Source organism: Papaver somniferum, unplaced genomic scaffold, assembly GCF_003573695.1.
Source record: "Papaver somniferum cultivar HN1 unplaced genomic scaffold, ASM357369v1 unplaced-scaffold_114, whole genome shotgun sequence".
Classification (NCBI taxonomy): Eukaryota; Viridiplantae; Streptophyta; class Magnoliopsida; order Ranunculales; family Papaveraceae; genus Papaver; species Papaver somniferum.
Genome location: NW_020620381.1, coordinates 1,161,731 through 1,181,582, shown reverse-complemented (window position 1 = coordinate 1,181,582; position 19,852 = coordinate 1,161,731). Strand labels below are relative to the sequence as shown.

General features: G+C 36.4%; 2 long non-coding RNA genes across 2 annotated transcripts; both read right to left on the bottom strand.

Annotated features, from left to right (window-relative positions):
- Nucleotides 1-5,742: 5,742 nt before the first annotated feature.
- Nucleotides 5,743-6,557, bottom strand: LOC113328756. The gene is made up of 3 exons (XR_003349539.1): nt 6,500-6,557; nt 5,958-6,090; nt 5,743-5,884 (listed from the first exon to the last, which is right to left on the bottom strand). It is a non-coding gene; the product is annotated as an uncharacterized LOC113328756 (long non-coding RNA).
- Nucleotides 6,558-18,655: 12,098 nt separating this feature from the next.
- Nucleotides 18,656-19,281, bottom strand: LOC113328772. The gene is made up of 2 exons (XR_003349547.1): nt 19,157-19,281; nt 18,656-19,033 (listed from the first exon to the last, which is right to left on the bottom strand). It is a non-coding gene; the product is annotated as an uncharacterized LOC113328772 (long non-coding RNA).
- Nucleotides 19,282-19,852: the final 571 nt, after the last annotated feature.

Below are 19,852 nucleotides of genomic sequence, written 5' to 3'. Positions count from 1 at the left end.
GGAGTTTGATGGCAAGTTATCAAACCATGACAACGCGGACCCTTTTAAACTTGATGGGAAGTATCTGCACAGTATGGAGTCTTCGTTATCCCAACGGGCCATCATTCGATTATAATATCGAAGATGAGCCGCAGGATCAGTTGATCCGTCATAGCAATCGAAAGCAGGAACCGAACACTTCTGCGGTATGGAAGCCCTGGCCAAGTGTGGTGTCAGCGGGTAGTGTTTGCTTCCTTCATCACTTGCTCTAGCCTTCCCGCCTCCCTGCCTAGTCTTTAGCTCCTTGATTTCTGCCAGCATCTCAGCACGCAGACTTTCCATTGCGATCTGGTGTTCCTGAATGGTAGATTTTGCTCTCGTGGGAAGGTGGTACCGTCGTAGTAGTCCGAGTTCTCGGGATTGTCAGGTCAGGGTGATCTTTGGCTGCTCCTTGCTCTCTCTTCGATTCAATGGAAGTGGGTTGTTTGCGATCACCATTCTTCTATCTTGATTAGGTGCTACAGCCTTGGAGTTGGCTTCGTCGCGTTGGTTTTCTACCTCTGCGCTATGAATGATTCTTTCCTTGTGTTTGGTTCTCTTGTGCTAATATCGCCACAGCATCTGCGTATGCCTTCTGGTTCTTCCTTAATTCTGTCAGCTCGGCCATCATCTGAGCGGAATGATTTGACCCTTGATTTGGTGTTCCTGCCCGCAATTGCTCATCAGCGGCTATGGTTTGTTCCTCATCCACGATCTGTATTACTGGTTCTGGTGGGTCTAACTGTGCACCTTGGGACCTCGACGGTTGTTGTGAGGGTTGGCCTGCTATTAGAAGCGGTTGCTTGGCTGGAAAGGGTATGTTCTGTTCGTTGGTTAAGGGCATCCCATAGAGGGGTTGTTGTATTCCTGACTCTGCCACGACTTCCTGATGTTCCTGTAGTTGAGCATTGGTTACTCTGGGAGCTCCAACTTTGGATCCGCCAGCTCTTGAAGCTCCTGCTTTGGCTGCCGCGGCATTTACTGCGTTTGCTGCGATGATGTTGGCATTGATGGGGGCCATGCTTTCTGCATTATCCTGCGCCCTATCCGCTGCCTTTAGTTTTTCACCTCTCTGCTTATTCCTAGTTACCACTGGGGTTGTCCTAGGCATCTCTTTTGAAAGAGCTTTAGCCTTCCCGACATCTTTGCTTCTCTCCATCTTTTAATATTTTCCTGAAAGAGAGAGAAAAAATCACGAAGACAATGGGACCCGCGTGATATCTATTAGCGTTTTGAGTCCTCAAAGGTGTAAAATCTTGAAAATACTTAAGGCGTCCATCTGTGTAGATGACCGCAGATCTGTTCGAAGTTTTGATTTTCAAAGACCTAAAGACTTAGAAAATGCATGAAGAATCAGATCTACTTAGATAGAAGCGGATCTGTTCATAATTTTGATTTTCAAAGACGTGAAAACTTAGAAAATGCATGAAGAATCAGATCTACTTAGATAAACGCGTATCTGTTCATAATTTTGATTTTCAAAGACGTGAAAACTTAGAGAATGCATGAAAAATCAGATCTACTTAGATAAACGCGGATCTGTTCATAATTTTGATTTTCAAAGACGTGAAAACTTAGAAAATGCATGAAGAATCAGATCTACTTAGATAAACGCGGATCTGTTCATAATTTTGATTTTCAAAGACGTGAAAACTTAGAAAATGCATGAAGAATCAGATCTACTTAGATAAACGCGGATCTGTTCATAATTTTGATTTTCAAAGACGTGAAAACTTAGAAAATGCATGAAGAATCAGATCTACTTAGATAAACGCGGATCTGTTAAAAATTTTGGTTTTTTAAATCTTGAACGGAAAAAACCGTAGTGTTCCATACATCGTTATTTTTCAGAAAAACGAAGCCTGAAACAAGCCACAGGAGAAGATAAATCTTTTACCGGGATGAAGATCCCTGTTTCTAGCGCCAGATTGTGAACACAAAGATTTGGTGTCATCTGAGTATTCACAAATAATGCGCGCAGACTCATGACAATACAGTAAATAAGCTGCGCCTGAGGGGAATGGATAGGTTATGTCGAATCCTTGACTCAGAGTTCTAATACTCTTCCTCGTCTCATCAACTACAATCATTGTTCTTGGCTCATACAATAAGATAAATAGTGGATGAAATATAAAATGTACGAACATGATATACCATAAGTATCGAATTGAACATATAAAGTGTAAATGCATGAATATAGATGAAACGATTAACTTATATGATTCATCACTCAGATCTCTGTCTACGGGTTTGGGTTTTTCATTATATGTATGAAGGTTACAGAAATAATCGAATGACTTTGAGACCAATATAAGCCTGCGAAGCGGGAGGAACTTCACTTACACTTTCTCTATCTCTTTGTCTCTCTCCTGTTCTCCTCTCAATGTTTTTCGGCCTCCCCCTTCACTTGGGAGAGAGGGGTATTTATAGGGAGGTTACGTGGGATTCACTTCTGAAGCCCGTTATAACCTTATCCTCTTGTGTTTTGTGCCACTCACGCAGAAGTCTTCGTGTTCTCGGCTGCATGTGCGTGTTCTGTCTGGATACCGCAGTATTATCTGCGCTTCCAATACAGGGTGACTGACATGTATGTTGTTTGAGGGTATTTAATGCGGGTAGTTGAGATGTCTGTCCGTGGTAGACAGCTGTCCTCTTCCCCTGTCTTGTCTGCGTCAGTCTGACTATCCCCAGCCGTAGATCTTACATCTTTTTAGGGATAGGATAAAGTGACTCTTGGCTGTCCACATGTGATATCATATCTTGATGCCCTTAAACACATGTCCTCCACGTGTGTCTTTGTGGGCACGTGGCGGAAGATGAAATGTGTACCTACATCCGGGTTAACTATATGGTGTTTCACAATGTGTTATCGAGGCAATAATGTAATGATACTCTAAACAATTTCCCGGGTTTGTCCCTTAGTAATATTAGGGTCCATGACCTAAAAGCTGCAATGGAAACACGAGAATGAATTAATTTAATTCATTCAAATGGAGACAAGGGTTTAACTGCGAAGAAAACAGTGAGGATATGTAAGGATTAGTGCCGTTGTTTTTATGTCGATGCATGATGGGTATGGATGGCTAATTGAATCAGTGAGTCTCTGGGATAGTGAATGATGATAGGTCAGGTCAAGAAAGCTATGGATCCAAATCTACAGAACAAGGTGATCTTCTCCAGCACAAATTTCTGCATCTTATGTGTTTGATGAAAAGCCTGAAAGAAAAGTAAAATGGGTAAAATCTCTTATTGTTGTTTTTATATATCTTAGTAATGGTGTGGGTATTAATAGGGGACTGTTTTAAATGTCCTTAAAAAATATACCTTGGTTTGATTAACTGTTTTGAAAGGTAAGCTAAAAGACTTTCAAGTATACTGTTGGCTTGATAGTTAGTGCCACTTTTGTGTCTTGGATGTCGTATCAATTTTTGACTCAATCCAAATTATTCTAGGTATTAGTAAAATTGAAAAGAGAATTAGATTTTTGGCCTTTGATTTCTTATGCTAGTTTTGGATTCCATTGTCAGGTCTTCTTCAACAATGGGAGGATGAACTTATCATTCATATGGATTGTTTTAACTAATTTCTTGACACCAGGTTTGGTTCTCTCAATTATTCTTTTTCTACTCTGTAGATTGTATGTAGTGATTCTTTTGGAATTAATTATTAAGACTTAGCTTTATGTTATAGCCAGCTAACCATGTAAAGCGATGGTTGGGATCTAGCTTAATTCATTTGTGGTTTTGGGTTACCATAGGAAACTTCCCAATGGAAAATTGTATATTCCTAGTTGGTGTTGTGAAGCATAAATGCATTTTTGTGTGCCCCCTATAAGATGGCCTTGAACATGTGGAAACCTCTCTACCATGTCGTGCTCCTTTTTAAAGTAGTTTGTTTGAGATTCATGTCACACAGACTCTCGCCTAATTTTATTTTTACTTCGAAACTGATGGTAAAAGAGTACACTGTAGATTTCTGTATACTAGTGATCTTTAGTGGTTGATGTGTGTGACAATTTTTTGGTGGTTGTTGTAAGGACTAGTGTAGTTGAGAATTATGTGCTAATATAACCGGTAGTCTGGTATTACTCATTTATTTCATGTAATGCTGTAGCATGAGGTGTTGTTGGTTTCGTTTGGTTAGCCTGTGATGTGCTTGAACGGTATAACAGTATTATAGTAGGATAATACTAATGCCTTGCTGCCAGTACGTATATCCATACTGCGTTTCATTTTTATGTGTAGTGTTGACTTGACACAGCATTTCTATTTAGCCTATACGTCGGTTCTCTACATTTGTAACTGTGGTAATACGGCTTCTAAATTGCTTTTGGCGGATCCTGAAATTTATTTATGATGTCTGTCGAGAAGTCTGGCTGATTAATTAGCTATGTGCAACGGGAGAAGTCTGTTTAATTCAAATTACTTTTGTTTGATCGAAGTATATATGTACTTGAGTTGTTGTGAGCTATAGTGGTAGCAAGATGTTTTAATGTCTGCTTGGGAACTGTTGTTTGTACTAGTGGTAATAGGTGCAAAATGATATTATCTGCAATGACTTTTGTTGGAGTAAGTGCCTGTATAGTTCCTTTCAACTTTAAAGTTATTGTACAAGATCATATAAGATGTCCATGGTAGCTGTGTATCGAAATATAGGACTGCAGAAGCAATAAAAATATATAACATGTGAAGTTCTTTTTATGAAAATTATTCTGTACGATCTCTCTGGTTCATTTCTTTAGCATCTTTTCTCAATCTCTTGAGCTCCCCATCAAGATCTTTACACTCATCAGCATTTTCGTACAAATGTGTTCTTGCTTTGCTTAGCTGTAGTAGTTTTTCTGCTTAACTCTCCTTGTATTTTGGTTTAACCAGTTGAACAGCTACAACATTTAAGTACTGTGTACACTTGCTCCATTTGATACCTTGCACTACTTGTACACCACTTCTATTCTTTCTGGTACTTTAATGATACCTTGCTCTACTTGTACACCGCTTCTAAACTTTCTGTTACACATACGCGTGCTCATAAGCATGATACGTTTGGTGGAATAATTTTAGTTACACAGTAGTTTGCTCTTGATTCCATAATCATGTGTGTGTGTTTAAGATTTGAGGTACGGCTCTTGGCTGGTATGCGTGAACTTAATTGCTGTTTTTGTGGTGCATGACGCGATGAACTGCGGTCGTGCCGGCTCAACTGTGCGAGGTTGTTCATATCATCGGAAAAGAATTGGTTACTGCGTGGCAGTTCATACCATCTGTTCAGAGATGATTGCAACCGTGGCAGTACATCGTGGGTAAGAGGTAGTTCCAGTACTGGGTGTTCATGCATACTACCTAGTGAAGAGACAATTACTGTTTTTCAGCTCCTATTATCTGATTAACTGTGCAAAATATGAGATAGAGATGACTGTTGCCCCTTTAAAGTAATTCATACCATCTGATAACTCTACAACCTGTGAGACAAGAGATAATAATTACTGTTCGAGGTAATTCATGTCATCTGTCACAGCACAGCACATGAGTTAAGCAATGGTTATCACCGCATGAGGTGACTCATACCATCTGTCAAGAAATTTTTAAACATGCTTCAAGATATGATTCAAATTGAGTTTCAAGATATGCTTCAAGATATTTTTTTTTATTTTCTGGTTTTAAGTTTGTTCCCGAACCATGCTTCAAGGAATGATTCAAACTGAGTGATATAGCCAGAAGTTTAGGAGAGCTGAAGAAGCCGTCATGATCCAGGTGAAAAACGCCAATGTGGCTGCGAGCTGATATCTGCTGGATCCCTTCAAGTCTGGTAAGAAGCTGATCACGGCCGCAGCTGAGGAGGCGGCTGCTAGAGCGAGAAAAGAGAGAACCTGCAATTAGTTTAGTCAGTAAACGATTCTTAGTGCAATTAGTTTTTTTATTTTACAGAATTCAGTTTCTCACCGCGTCTCCAATAATGATGCCTATCTTGATTATTCTAGGTTGAAGAAGCTGGAATCCAGCAAGATCATACACTTGTGCAATCGCGAACATAAGACTCCAGGGGGTCAATAAGCTCATTATTACCATCAAAAAGCTGTCACATTGAATTTCATGGTTACATAATGCAAACATGAACATACTAAAATTATAGCTATTGGATTTCGGCACATATGAAAAGCTATATGCTCACTAATTTTTGAGATTGTACAAATTGAAAGAAGAGATTGTAAATATAGCTGATATTGCAAGTGAAAATTACTTTGTGGATTCACAATAATCTCATAGGACATAACAGTTATTTGCTTGAATTGAATCATGGAAATTGGAAATACTAACAATACAGCTCATGTCTTATAACCAAACACTATGTAGGATTGAACTGAAATAAAGATTGGTATACTAAGAATTCACAAAGGCATGCAGAGTCTATTCAATCAGACATATCATCAATTGAAGTAATTTTCTTGTTTAAGAAAAACAGAAGAAGAGGCTATGATGGTAACCTGAAAGCCACGTATTTGTCAACATCTTGCGCAAAGACCAAGACAGCCAGTGCGGAACCCTGAAGATCATCTGAAAATCCTCGGGATTAAGCTAATTATGTCCATACCGTATTCTTGCTTTTAGCCTCGGGATTAAGATAGTAATTTTCTTCTTCTTCTTCTTCTCCCCCCGGTTTTCTCTTTCGCGCACACCGTATTCTTGCGTTTAGCCCGGTTGATCCTGAAAAAAGACTCTAGAGTAATTTCATATTCTGATTACAAAGTGGAGTTTGAAAGTTCGATATGCTACTGAAGTTCTATGGTGTGATTCGAGATTTATTTGAAGAGTTGATTTGTTTTGAGAAAGTTTCCTATAACAGCAGTCTAAAGTAGAGATATCTCTGAAGATGCTCAAAACTTAAAAAGAATGGTGAAATGTGGAGGAGGAGGTGCTTGGTGAGAGCACATGCATTGCATACCCCTCCAACACAAAAACTCTCTAAAGAAAAGAAAAAAATGAAATCAAAAGAGTTCATTTCTTGAAATGGTTCATGCGCTTAATTAGTAAGAATATTTGTTAGAGTGGGGTATCTGTATTAACTCCAATTGGGCGTTAGCAGGGATGAAGGTTCGTGTTAACCACGTCCCTTGTTTAGCAAAGGTTTAGTGGGTGGGAGTGGAAGAAGAACAGCTGACCTACATCCACTTCTGTCTTTCACTGTTGATGTGATGTCTTCTTTCACTGAAGGAATTGTATTAAGATGGTTATTACTGTGCCATGAGGTTGCATGGTGATTATATGCCGTTCGGAATCGCATCAAAGAATTCAACTGCCTACTAAGTGTCAAGTATGACCACCCTGGACATTTTACGTAAACACAGTCTTTATTGGCCATTATCAGTAATCCAGTTTAAGATTTTCATAAACTCAAAGAGATAAAAAATGATTATGTTCTTACCTCAGTCTATCGGAATTTAGACGTAGAATACCTATAGATCGGACAAAACTGCTCGTCGGCAATATTCCCATCTAAATTTCCCTTGGTGGAGGTAAAGTTGGAGAGGTCCACATATCTGAAAGAAAGCAAAAAAAAAAAAAAAAACAGCTGGGGGTATAAGAAATTTTTTGAATACTGCTACTTTTTTATATCTGAATCAAAGACCAAATTTCTCCTGCTATATTAGAGGGGTATAGTAAAATTTTGAATTTACTTTTTTATATGCAATTTCAAGATGAGTTATTGGAGAGGTGATGCAGTGGTTTCGCTGGTAAAGTAGTGTGTTTTAACACCAGATAGCAGACTGAATTGGATGTCTCCTGTTTAGTTGTTTTTCATTGATCTCTGAATTGTTTGCATTTTGATGAGCATTTTTGTTTTCTGTTGATCGCAGTTTGGGTCATTCTTTAGAGGAGCTGTTGTTAGATCAATTTCAGGATCTAAGTGGAAGAATAACGAGAGAAAGAGTTGGTCCAGCCATATGCTATCCGCCTTACAAAAGTAAGGTAAGTTGAAATTTTCATTAATTGGTTGTGTTTCTGGAATGGAATACTGAAGTAAGTTTGTTTATTTTACAGGAGTTGTATGTTTGTTTGGTACTGGATATTGATTCTGATGAAGGTTAACTTGCAAAATCTTAGTATGAGGACCGTATGCGTAACACTACTGGATATTTGCTTTGGGGTTTGCTTTGGAAGATGTTTGATGTTGAACATCCATGTGCTCAGAAGGAAGAAATTCAACTTACAATTTTGAAATGTCTATCTAAAACATTAAACAACATCAAATTCTACTTTATACAGGTATCATCTGTTGGATTTTGGACTGAAGGATTAAATATATATCACAGATAAAGTCTAAACTGTACCTGATCCTGGATTTTATAAATGAATGGTGTCGCTTCTTTCATCTGTATCGGCAGGGAATTTTAAGGTATATTATTATGTTGGACCATTTGCAGCACTAGCTATTATCTTTGATACTGGCTTTAGGGATGTCTTCGGTAGTAAGGATCAACCAAGGGTTTATACTGCCTAGATATTGTCAGCTGTTTCACATCTCCACGAGATGTGAATCGTGCACCGGAATTTTAAACCTGAAAATATCCTTAGGGACAGCAATGGGCATGTAAGGTCGTGCTCAGATACATTGTATCGTGTTTTTGGTGCATGCATAGTATCTGTTCAAAATGCTCTACTTTTGTGTATTTGCTCACATACTTTTTAGAATTAGTACATCTTGTTCTTAATCCTAATCCTGTCATACAGGTTCTGCTAACTGACTTTGGAATGGCAAAAGAAATCGATGAATCAAGCCAACCAAATTTAATGTGTGGAACAACAGGATACATGGTTCAAGAATCTTGCAGTCTAAGGGGCACAAGAAAGATGCAGATTGGTGGAGCGTCAGGGTACTCTTGTATGAAATGTTAACTGGACAGGTATAACTACTTAGTAATATTCGTCCCTGTATATGTTGTCTGAGATAATAGATTGGTAAATTATGGACCTCCAGTAGTCAAGTCTGTCACATGCAGTTTCATGAGATGGTTTCTGGTATTTTTATTTAGACCAAGGATATATACCCCTTGAATACAAACCATGCACTGGTTGTTAATGACAACTTAGGAATTAACTTTGATTGTTATCTGTGATTGCTGAATATTTGTAATTAATAATCTCAATTTCTTGAAACTATTATGTAGCTACTTCGGATTTCATTTGTCCTATAGCCACTTTGACCATTATCTGTCTATGCATGTACCTCTTACGCTCAAAGAATGAAGAACATTCCTTAGAAAACCGGTTTCTAGACCAGAACAACTGCTACCTTAGCTCCATGATATGTGCATGTTCAGTTGAACTTTGATGTTGATGATAAAAGGCTGATCCACAATGAAAGACCTGATATTAAACTACAACATCTGGCTTATTTGAATTTTGAAAGATTAGCATTCTTTACTTTGCTTATATCCCCATCTGAGTTTGAATTACTAAGACCCTATGCTTATATGCATTTGTGAGTTAAAGCCTATTAGTTATTTTTGGTTTGTGAAATATTAATTTTGATACCAATAAATGAGCTCACTTAGAATCTTTTACCTCATTACTTAACTTTGACTAGTTAATAGGCCCACTGCATAGCATTCTCGAGGCTTTTTGAGAATTATTCTCGATTCATGCGATTGTCATTTAGCTCATTTGGGCATAACATGTCCTGTGACTCATCTGGTAATGTTGTTTTTTATTCTGAAATGAAACTTGAGGCATAATAATTAATCCATGAATAAACTTATTTCTGATTAAACACTAAAGGTGACATCTCTTGAATGTGCATCTGCTTTAATATTTATCTGTGAAAGTTGAGTCTCGCATTTCCAAGGTTGCTAAATGAATTTCTTCGTTGGTTCAAGTGTCCTGTAAGGCTGTAACTCTTCTATACTTAACTTGTCTAATCTCCAAACATTTTCTATGACATGTTTTAATCTGATGCTTGTTAAAGTATAAGCACAATCTAACATATGTAGATGAACCACTATGAACTTGAATATTTCCCTTCCCTGAAAGAGCCGGAGGAATTTTAGCCAGTATTTACAACTCACATGATAATGCATAACTTTTGACTTTGAATCTTGATCGTAATCTCTTCAACTCACATTTAAGAGAATAACTCACATGGGCTATACTCTTAAATGCTACAAGATTAATCATCAGGTCTGACTCTAAGTCGGTTATCAATGAGTTTAGCACATGAATGGTTCCTTGGTTCATAAAAACAAGATGGAGAAATGCTACAAGGCAAATCGAAGATCTAATTTTTGAACACTGCTATCTAAGGGTACATACGGTACGGTTCGGCTCGGTTCTTGAAGAGACCAAGTACCTGTACCTCCCTAGCCTCGGTTCCAAAATTTTGGACCGGTACATGTACCTTGTACCTCGGTTCCGGTACTATTCGGTACACGTCCGGTACCAGGTACGGTTCCGGTACCAGTCGGTACTTTTCCATACAGAAATTTGTCTTTTTCTCTCACAACATAAGTACCTGTTTTTCAATATATTAAGTAATATCTCAATCAAAAAACAAAGCACCAACTAATAAGTAGAAATATTACTTGCAAACCAAACAAACAAAGTCTTGAAAATCTGAAAAAACAAGTAGCAGTAGGCAGTAGCACACAAACTGACAAACACACATATTAAAGTCTTGAAAATCTGAAAAAAGAACCAGTAGCAGTAGGCAGTAGCCATAAACACACATACTAAGTCTTGAAAATGATAAAATATGAAAAAAGAACAACTAGCAGTGCTGGAGTAGTCTTGAATCTTGATCTTCTAATCCATGTCAGCAGCACTTGTGGTGACATCAGTGTTGATAGGACCAAGTAACGCTGCAAAAACAAATAATAGCAGTTAGTAACTATTAGTCTATATCTATTACTTCCAAACACAAGTAACAATGTAATATGTATATCAACAATGTATATGTTTGTACAATTTTATGTTATCTTCTTCAAGTTCAACATCATCATCTGGTGTGTAATCAGATAGAAGATCAAGTTGTATTGCCTTCCTTAGCCAGCTTTGTGTGCAAAGCAATGCCTCAACTGTCCTTGTAGATAAAGAGCTTCTACAAGGACTTAAGACTCGCTTTCATGTGCTAAAAGCAGACTCAGAGGCAACTGAAGACACAAGAATGGCTAATATGTCTTTAACCATATGTCAAAGTATCTTATACTTTGTACAGTTGGTATTCCACCAACTCAATAAGTCAAACTCCTCATCATCATCTTCTCCTTCACCTTCTTCATACTTGTCAATGAAATATCTATCCAACTCTTTTTTTCCCATGTCATCATTTGGGATGCTCTTGAACCTCTTACTCCTTGACATCAACTCTTTCATACGACTTGGCCCTTCCCCTGGTTGACTTACACTGCTTTGGAAGGTCCCTGGATAGAACTAAGTCTAAGCATATAAGCCTAGTACTAAGCATTAATTATGCGAGATCTGTGGGGGCATCTCTTAAAGTGCTTCCACAATGCTGTTGTTCCATTTATGCAGTTGTGAGCCCTATATATTCTTCCACAGTAATTGCAAGTGGCTTCTGCAACATTTCTCCTAGTGAAATAACGCCATATTATGTTCCGATCCCTAGCTGGACTTGATGCATCCATGAATGATTGGTCACTGACAAACAATATAAACACAATTCAAACATGAATCATTGCTGGAAAAAAATCTAAAGAACACAAACAACATGCACTCAAAACACCAAGCTGAATCTATAAATCCAAAATCTAATTGGTACCCATTGTCTGTTGAAACTAGATGTTACCAAGATTTTTAACTTGAACCAAATCAACAAAACAATTGGCATAAAAAAGAGAGCCTTACCTTGTAAGACCGGATCTCAACGAGTTTTTCCAGTGAAGGAGAAGCACATGCACATCGTTATTGCTAAGCAGAACATCCTATTAAAGCCAGCAACAAATTCAGTCTATAACACTAGATACATATGTAATCAAAATGATACTAGCATTTCAGAAAACACAAATTCAATTAAGAAATTTCTGAAAGCAGATTCAATTATCCAGTGAGAAGCAATGATTCATAATAAAGGAAAAATAGGGCTTTAGGGTTTCAAAATGATAACACTGGTAATTCATTCATGTCATCAGATCAATAGAAACTTTCAGGATAGACAAAAATAACATCAACTAATTTTTTTTTTCATTTCATTAGATCTGGAAACTACAAATCTAGATTGCATCTTACGAAATCGAGATTTAATGAACCCATTAGTCAAAAATAAAAATAAAGAGGTGGTGTAATGAAGATCGTGGAGTTGAAGTCTTGAATCTTGACACAATGATACAGCAGAAAAAAATCCGTCAATCACAGGCATAAAAAAATTAAAAAAAAATTAAACAAAAAAGATGAAACAAATCAAAAGAAATGACGAACCTGATTTCTAAGAGTGAGAAATTAAGAGATGATTGAATATTTGAAACAAAGAAGATGGATTTAGTAATGGGTTCTTCACTTCTTCTCCTTCTCAGAGAGAGGAGACGGACAAAAAAAAAAGGAAACTGATAAGAGAAACCCTAGCTCTGTTATGTTGGCTTATATACCCCCTCTAATCTAACGGCTATTACTAATTTATGATCCCCTAAATCTAACGGCTCTTAATATTCGGTACTTTATGTCCGGTACGGCACGGTACTTGTAGTGGACCGTCTACCTGTATCCCCATACCCCGGTTCCTATTTTTTGGACCGGTACCTGTATCCCGTTCCTCGCTTCGGTCCAAAATCAGGTACGGTTCCGGCGCGGTCCGGCGGTCCGGCTCGGTTCCTATGCACCCTTACTGCTATCGTGAAATTAATTTTTCTGCAGATTCTTTGGCTGAAAAGGGTGCAGAATTGAATGCAGGAGAGATAGTTCTGCACACGGGAAGACCTTTGTTTTTAAAACGCATAGAAATGCCTGGCACTGTTTATTACAGATTTGCATAGTTAAGGAAAACTTGGGCCTGGGCATTTGGGCTTTGTAATTTTGTTTTTCTTTTGGTTTAAACTTTGTAATGATTTTTCCTTTCAATTAATAAAAAAAAAAAAAAAAAAAATCTTGATCGTAATATAAAAACTGGTATTACTTCAGAGACCTAATGCGCTGCATCTGTATATCAATGAATCCTTCTAGGACATCTATAACCTGTATCTATGAAAAGAAACCTAAGAATCAGCATAAACATTAATTGGAGCTACATATGCTCATTGTACGACAAATTTTGCATCTTATTGGTAAGTAAGCAATGAAGCCGCTCTGTAAGCGTGACTAATAATCATCTGTTCTAGGCATGCGTTTAAGTCTCATTTCAAGGAAGTGACCGTACCCATCACTTATTTACTGGTAAGTCATACTCATCCTATCTGATTTCTTTGGCTACATATATATTAATATCCCTTTCTTTCTTCTATTTGCTGTTTTCAGAATCATAACTTATTTTTTCCACAGGTACGCCATTCTGAAGGGCAGTGACTAAATACATCCTACCTTCTGAATAATTGCAACCTACTGTAGAAACAAATTGATGATAGACCCAAGTTGTGTGGGCCTTAATTAAAACCCCACTGTGCGACTTGTTTAAACCGCCAAGTTACGGTGCCTTGAAGTCACAAACATATCTTCAAAAGAAGAACATGAAATCTTGATTGATAACATACATATGACCCCAAAGAAAACTCCACTGGTAAGTCTAACATCTAATAGAAAACTTAAGAGCCATTGTTATGGATGTGTGTACATATTTAACCATCAGCCACGTGATGAAGAAACACGTGGAAGGCATGCGAATCAAGTCATCAAAACATGATGAGACACGCTTACAACCAAGAAGCATGTCCCATCAGCATCAGATCTTCGTCCAGATAATTCGATGGTAGAAAATTAAGGTGTACCGAAGTATGATGTTACTGCGGAGCACCAAATAGCTCCCAAAGATCTACTTTCTCTTATCCCCAGAAAGAGCCAAGATCAACGGCGAGGAAAAATATGACTGACACGGATGTGACAGGGGCAGAAGACACTTGTATGACACGAGCAAACGTCTCAACTACCCGCATTAAAAACTCTGAGCAGTGTACGTGTCAATCAACCCATAAGACGAACGAGGACAACCCTTCGTGATCAAGCATGGAACGCAGGGGGCATTGTAAAGGACGAAGACCTCTCCGTGATGGACACAAAGCACAAGAAGATAAGATTACAACGGCTTCTCAGAAGTAGGACCCACGTTTCAACCCTATAAATACCCCTCTCCACCAAGAGAAAAGGGGTCGGCCAATCCATAATCCTTAGAAGAGAACATAAGAGAGAGAAATAAAAAGACTAAGTAACTCCCCTGCTTCCGCAGACTAATGTATATTAAAAATTCATTCGTTTTTGTAAACATTCAATACATAGTGAAACACCAACCCCGTGGATGTAGGCCTTAGTGCCGAACCACGTAAATCTCCATCTTATTTATATTTCAGCACTTTTATATTCATCGCATATCCCTTATGATTCGTATTTATGTTCGTATTGGTAGTCTTACTCTTCATACGATCATTTTCCTGATATTATTCGACTAGGCAGTGATAAGCCCGAGGGCTTTGAGTCGATGAACCGATAGTATCATCTATTTTATGCATGTGCCATTTAATTCAAGAGTTTTTAGAATGTGCGAACATTGTTTGTGAACACGTATTAGCCCTCGTGATTTATGTGTTCACAATGGAGTTTTAGATTCTCTGTAAAACAAACGTTTTTGAATAATTTCGACTACTGATGACAATAAAATACCTGTAGTAATGTTAATTAATTGAGATGCCTGAATTGATATCTTCTTTGTAAAGATGGCTTCTAATTGCATTCTTCACGGGTGCTTGTATACTGGGACTTTGGGAGTAATATGCAAGGCCGCAATAATCCTATTTATGAGAAGAAAAATACAAAAATTGAAGCTATTATTCGAAATGTATTATTCTGGTTTATCAACTTTTATTACTATGAAGAAGACAATAATATTGAGATGACTATAAGGTCTAATAAAATAGGTAGTCAAACTATAGTGTCCCTGTGGTAACCTTCACCTGCTGGAATGATCAAGATTAACGTCGATGCTGAATACATCGATGTTATGGACACTTGTGATGTCGCTATGAGAGATTTGCAAGGTAACCACTTATGCAGTGAAACAATGACCTTGTCTCATGTTTCCCAAGACATTGCAGAAGAGAATAATTTTCTGCTGGAAGAAAATACTTTCTCTATAATGAGGTTTTCCCAGATTATTTTTTTTCCCAGATTATCTTCCAAGGGGAATAGTTGATTTCGGGTTTGAAGATAAATTTCTTGAAGACTAGTTTATTTGGGGTCGCGCTTGAAGAGGGAATTGAAAACTTTGCTAGCATGTTGGGTTGCAAGAATGCTACTTTTCCTTGTGTTTATCTTGATATTCCCTTGAGAGACAAGTAGGAGATTTACAAAAATGGGAAAAAATTCTCGAAACTTGTGCTAAAAGAATTACTTATTGGAACGGAAAAACTCTTTGTAGAGGAGGTAAGTCAACTCTCATCAAAGGTGTTTTGGCTAACCTACCAATTTATTACCTCTCTATTATTCTAGCTCCTTGCTCCGTGTCGAAGAAAATTGATAAAGTTGTGAGAGATTTCTTATGGGATGACAATTCTAACAAGAAAAGGGTTCATAATGTCAAGTGGAAAATGGTCAACATAGAAAGGTGGTCTAGGTTTTAGGAGGACTAAGCAAGTGAATTCGGCTTTGCTAAAAAAATGGTGGTGGCGTTTTGGATTAGAAAAATATGCTTTGTGGAAAAAGACTATGGTTGGGAAATGTGGTGAAACGTCCACCGGTGGGAAAATTTACAACCCAAAGGTTCAAAATGCGGTAGTTCATGGTTAATATTTACAAAGAGGTTGAAGATTTCAATAAAAATATAAGATTCAAAATTGGCGGGGAAATGAAACTAAATTCTGGGAAGATGTTTGGATTGGTGACGGAAAATTGTGTGATGCGTTTCCTTTGGGTTGTGGATCTTCAAAAACAAAATAGTTTGTGGTGGCTAATATGTATGAAGTTACGGAAGGTGGCGTAAGATGGAAATTTATGTCTAGACAAACATACTCTCAAAATATTTCAAATGTAGTCTTAGATATATCTAACCTTATTTCTTCTATATCTATTCAAACAAGGTGTGATGGATACCCAAATATGGGTTAGAAGTGAACATGGTCAACATATGGTTAAGGATGGAATTCGAGAAGAAGGGGATCAAGGTGAGCCGGATTATCCAACCAATATTGTTTAGAGCCGTGAATACCCGTACCAAATCAATTTCTTTCTTTGGCTTCTTTCTCATGATCGGATTATGAAGGTGGAGAAACTTTTAAGAAGATGTATGGATGTCACTAGTGAATGTCATTTTTGTGAGAAAGATAATGAATCGATCTTGCATTTGTTCTATGAATGTTGGGGAATTCGGAGAATATGGGATTTTTTTGTTGAAGGATGTCACTTTCAGTGGACATATGATCCTAGTGTTGCTACATCAATGAAGGCTCGGAAGTGTAATTCGGTAGATGAAAGGCTTAGTATAATATGGAATAATATCCCGGTTTCTATATGGTAGTGCATATGGAAAGAGAGAAATGCAAGAACCTTCGATGAAAAAAAGAAAACTTTGGCAAGCCTCATTAGAGACGTCAAACTACAAGCTTTCTTTTATACCGAAAGGAACACAAGGATGTTAGGGCTTACGCCAAATATGTTGATTTATTTATGTGATTCCTTATATAGGCATCCGTAATTTTTGTGGCTTTTGTTTGTTTTTGGTTATGGAATCCCCTTTTGGTTTCCCTTTTTGTTTGGTTGTACTCATTGGGTTGAGGTACTCCTTTTAAGTTCCTCTTTTCGATAAATTTTCTTATTGACCGATCAAAAAAAGAAAAAAAAACTTGGAAGGGGAACCTTAAGCTATTGTTCAGGCGTTTACCGGGCTACCTTATCGAATCCCTTGGAGGATGGCTCAGCTCATCCTTGAAATTATGACAATTTTTAAAAATCAACCGACAACTACGTATTTATTAACAAAGATGCAAACTTTGTTGCACATCCTCTCTGATCAATGCAGACTCTATCTAGTTTATAGTTTTCCTCTTTTTTCTTTTCTAATTGTTGCTTTGGCTTGTCTCCTCTGACAGGCATCCCATCAAAAAATAAATAAATAAGTACCCGTAACAATGATATGTAGGAAATAGATGCATTTTATGTTAAAGTAGGCAGGTGACCATTTAGAAAAATTTAGGAGTAAATTTATTAGTTCCACAGCGTTTATCTAATATATCAGAGATGAAAAACATGAAAAAAATAACACAAACATCAAGTATTACAAGTACAAAAAAAACAACGATATATTCACATAAAAATCAAATGAGATTTTAGAAGACGATGTCTGAATTCCTATTCCGCCATTTGAAGAGAAAAGACAAATGACAATAACAAATGCCCTTCAAGCTATAACAAATCACCGAAAGAGTGTGCATAAAAGAAAAATGAACTAATTTACCATATCCATAGAAACTAAAATTAAATTTTACAGGAAAAATACAATCAACTAAAATAACCAATTGCATTTTATCTAACCTAAATTAGTCCCACATATACTGTGAATTTTCATTGGAAGTCTAAGCAAATCTTCCATGGATTAGCCTATTAAGATTCGTAGAAATTTTGAAAGACTAGTACCTTGAGAGAATTTAAGAGAGTTTTTGTAAGTTCGTGAACTTTAAGAGAGAAATAAATATTTTAGAAACAAAGAAAGAAAAGAAGGATTTCAGGAAAACAAACATCGAGAGACAATTGGTAAATTTCATGAAAGACTTGTAGAGAAAAATCTCATATATTTACAGAAAAGTTTCGCATAATAATTGTAGCAACGATATTGATCAACTAATAAAAACCAGATACTTTTTACCATCGAAACATAATTAAAGTTATTTTTTTTCTTTCATATAAATATACCATCAAAAAATAAAAAGATTTTTTGATCATTAGAAAGACGACTAAAAATCATTTATTTTTCTTATTGATATGATTGTAAATTCTTGCAAAATTAAACGATAATAAAGTTTTATATGTTTTGGGAAGTCACAAACATCACTTATTTTTTTCCTCATTATTTTAAAGGATATTTTATTTTATTAGTAAATAAAAAAAAACGAAAAAAAACTAGAAATGAAGCCTCTCATAGTATCACCTAGTTTGGAAGGATTTAGTTGAAGTCTGAATTAAAAAGTCATTCAAAATCTCCTCATATATTTGATTTCAAAGTTTACATCCATTAACATATAGGATTCCAAAATTTTTATGAAAATATGTATCAAATAAAATATGATTCTAGGGATTTTCTTAATATCTCTATTCAATAGCCCGGATTTTTATAACCTTAAAAAAAATATCTAGATCTTCTTTTATCAAGACATTATATATCCCTTTAGGAGTATCTAGAAATCTCAATTCACAAGCCCCTGAAATGAGGAAAATGGAAAAAAAAAAAGCTATTGGTAAAGTTGGTTGTTTTAAATTTTGTCACTAGGAATACTGTTCTTATAGCTAGGAAAAATCATAACATAGATCGTTTATTCGAAAATCATTACAACTTCTTAAGGAAATTTTCCCTTTTATTGATAACATTGAGATGTATTACATGCTATCTAATATGGATGACGAGTAAGGATACATTACTGCCATTAAACTTTGATAGAAATAAGTATTGCTAATTTTTAATGATTAAGGTCTTTGTGGTGGTTTATGGCATCTAGATATACACCCATCCTTCTCCTTGGCACATCCATGGTACATGTCTTTTTCGTAAACGCAACACCAACATTTTCCTATTCCTTCACATGTTCTTGGGCGACATCCTGAAAAGTAAATATTGCTGCTCCCTAAAGCAATTTCCTCTCCTAAGTCTGATATGTCTCTGCTAGCTATATAAGAGGAAAAACATACAAAGGTCATTTCTTACTTTCGATAATGAGAATAATTATACTATTACAATATCATTTTTCAAAAAATAATCAGACCAATTCATTTTGATCATTAAAAAGTACCTTGGCCGAGGAAAAATAGAGCCGTAAGAAGAAGGAAAACAAGACTCGAACGCTTGAAATCAGAAGTGGCCATCACAAACAAAGTAAATGATGTATTTTTATTTTTCTTCGTCGAGGTGAGTACTAGATGTACATTTGTAATAGTGTGAGACCCATATTTATAACATTGATAAACATAATCAATAAGCAAAATATTGACAGAATCCCTTGGCATTAATTGGAAAGATATTCATCTGATTATCAAGAACATTAATCCAATACTATTAATAATACTATACCAATTTTTATTTTTTTTTGGCAGTATAAATCACTGGGGTCTTAGGTGTGTGTTCAATGCATGTTCCCGTTATCTTTTAAGTGTTTTTTGTTTTACTAGTATGAAATCAGGAAACACACGGTTTAGTCCAAATTCTCATCCAAATATACTACTTTGTCCTGACTGATTCAACTAGGTACAAATTAGTCCTTTATTTATTTGAAATATGGAATATACACAAATAGCCTACCTGATTTACAATTTATTCTAAATACTTATAGTTTAGTCCAAAGTGACTCAAAATGATGTAAGAATTTTAAATAATTAAGAAATAATTTATCTTTCAGACTGCTCATCCAATATCCATAAACTTTATTCAAAAATCTTATGGTCAAGTCGAACCGTTGACATGACAGGTCGTTACCTATATAATAAATATT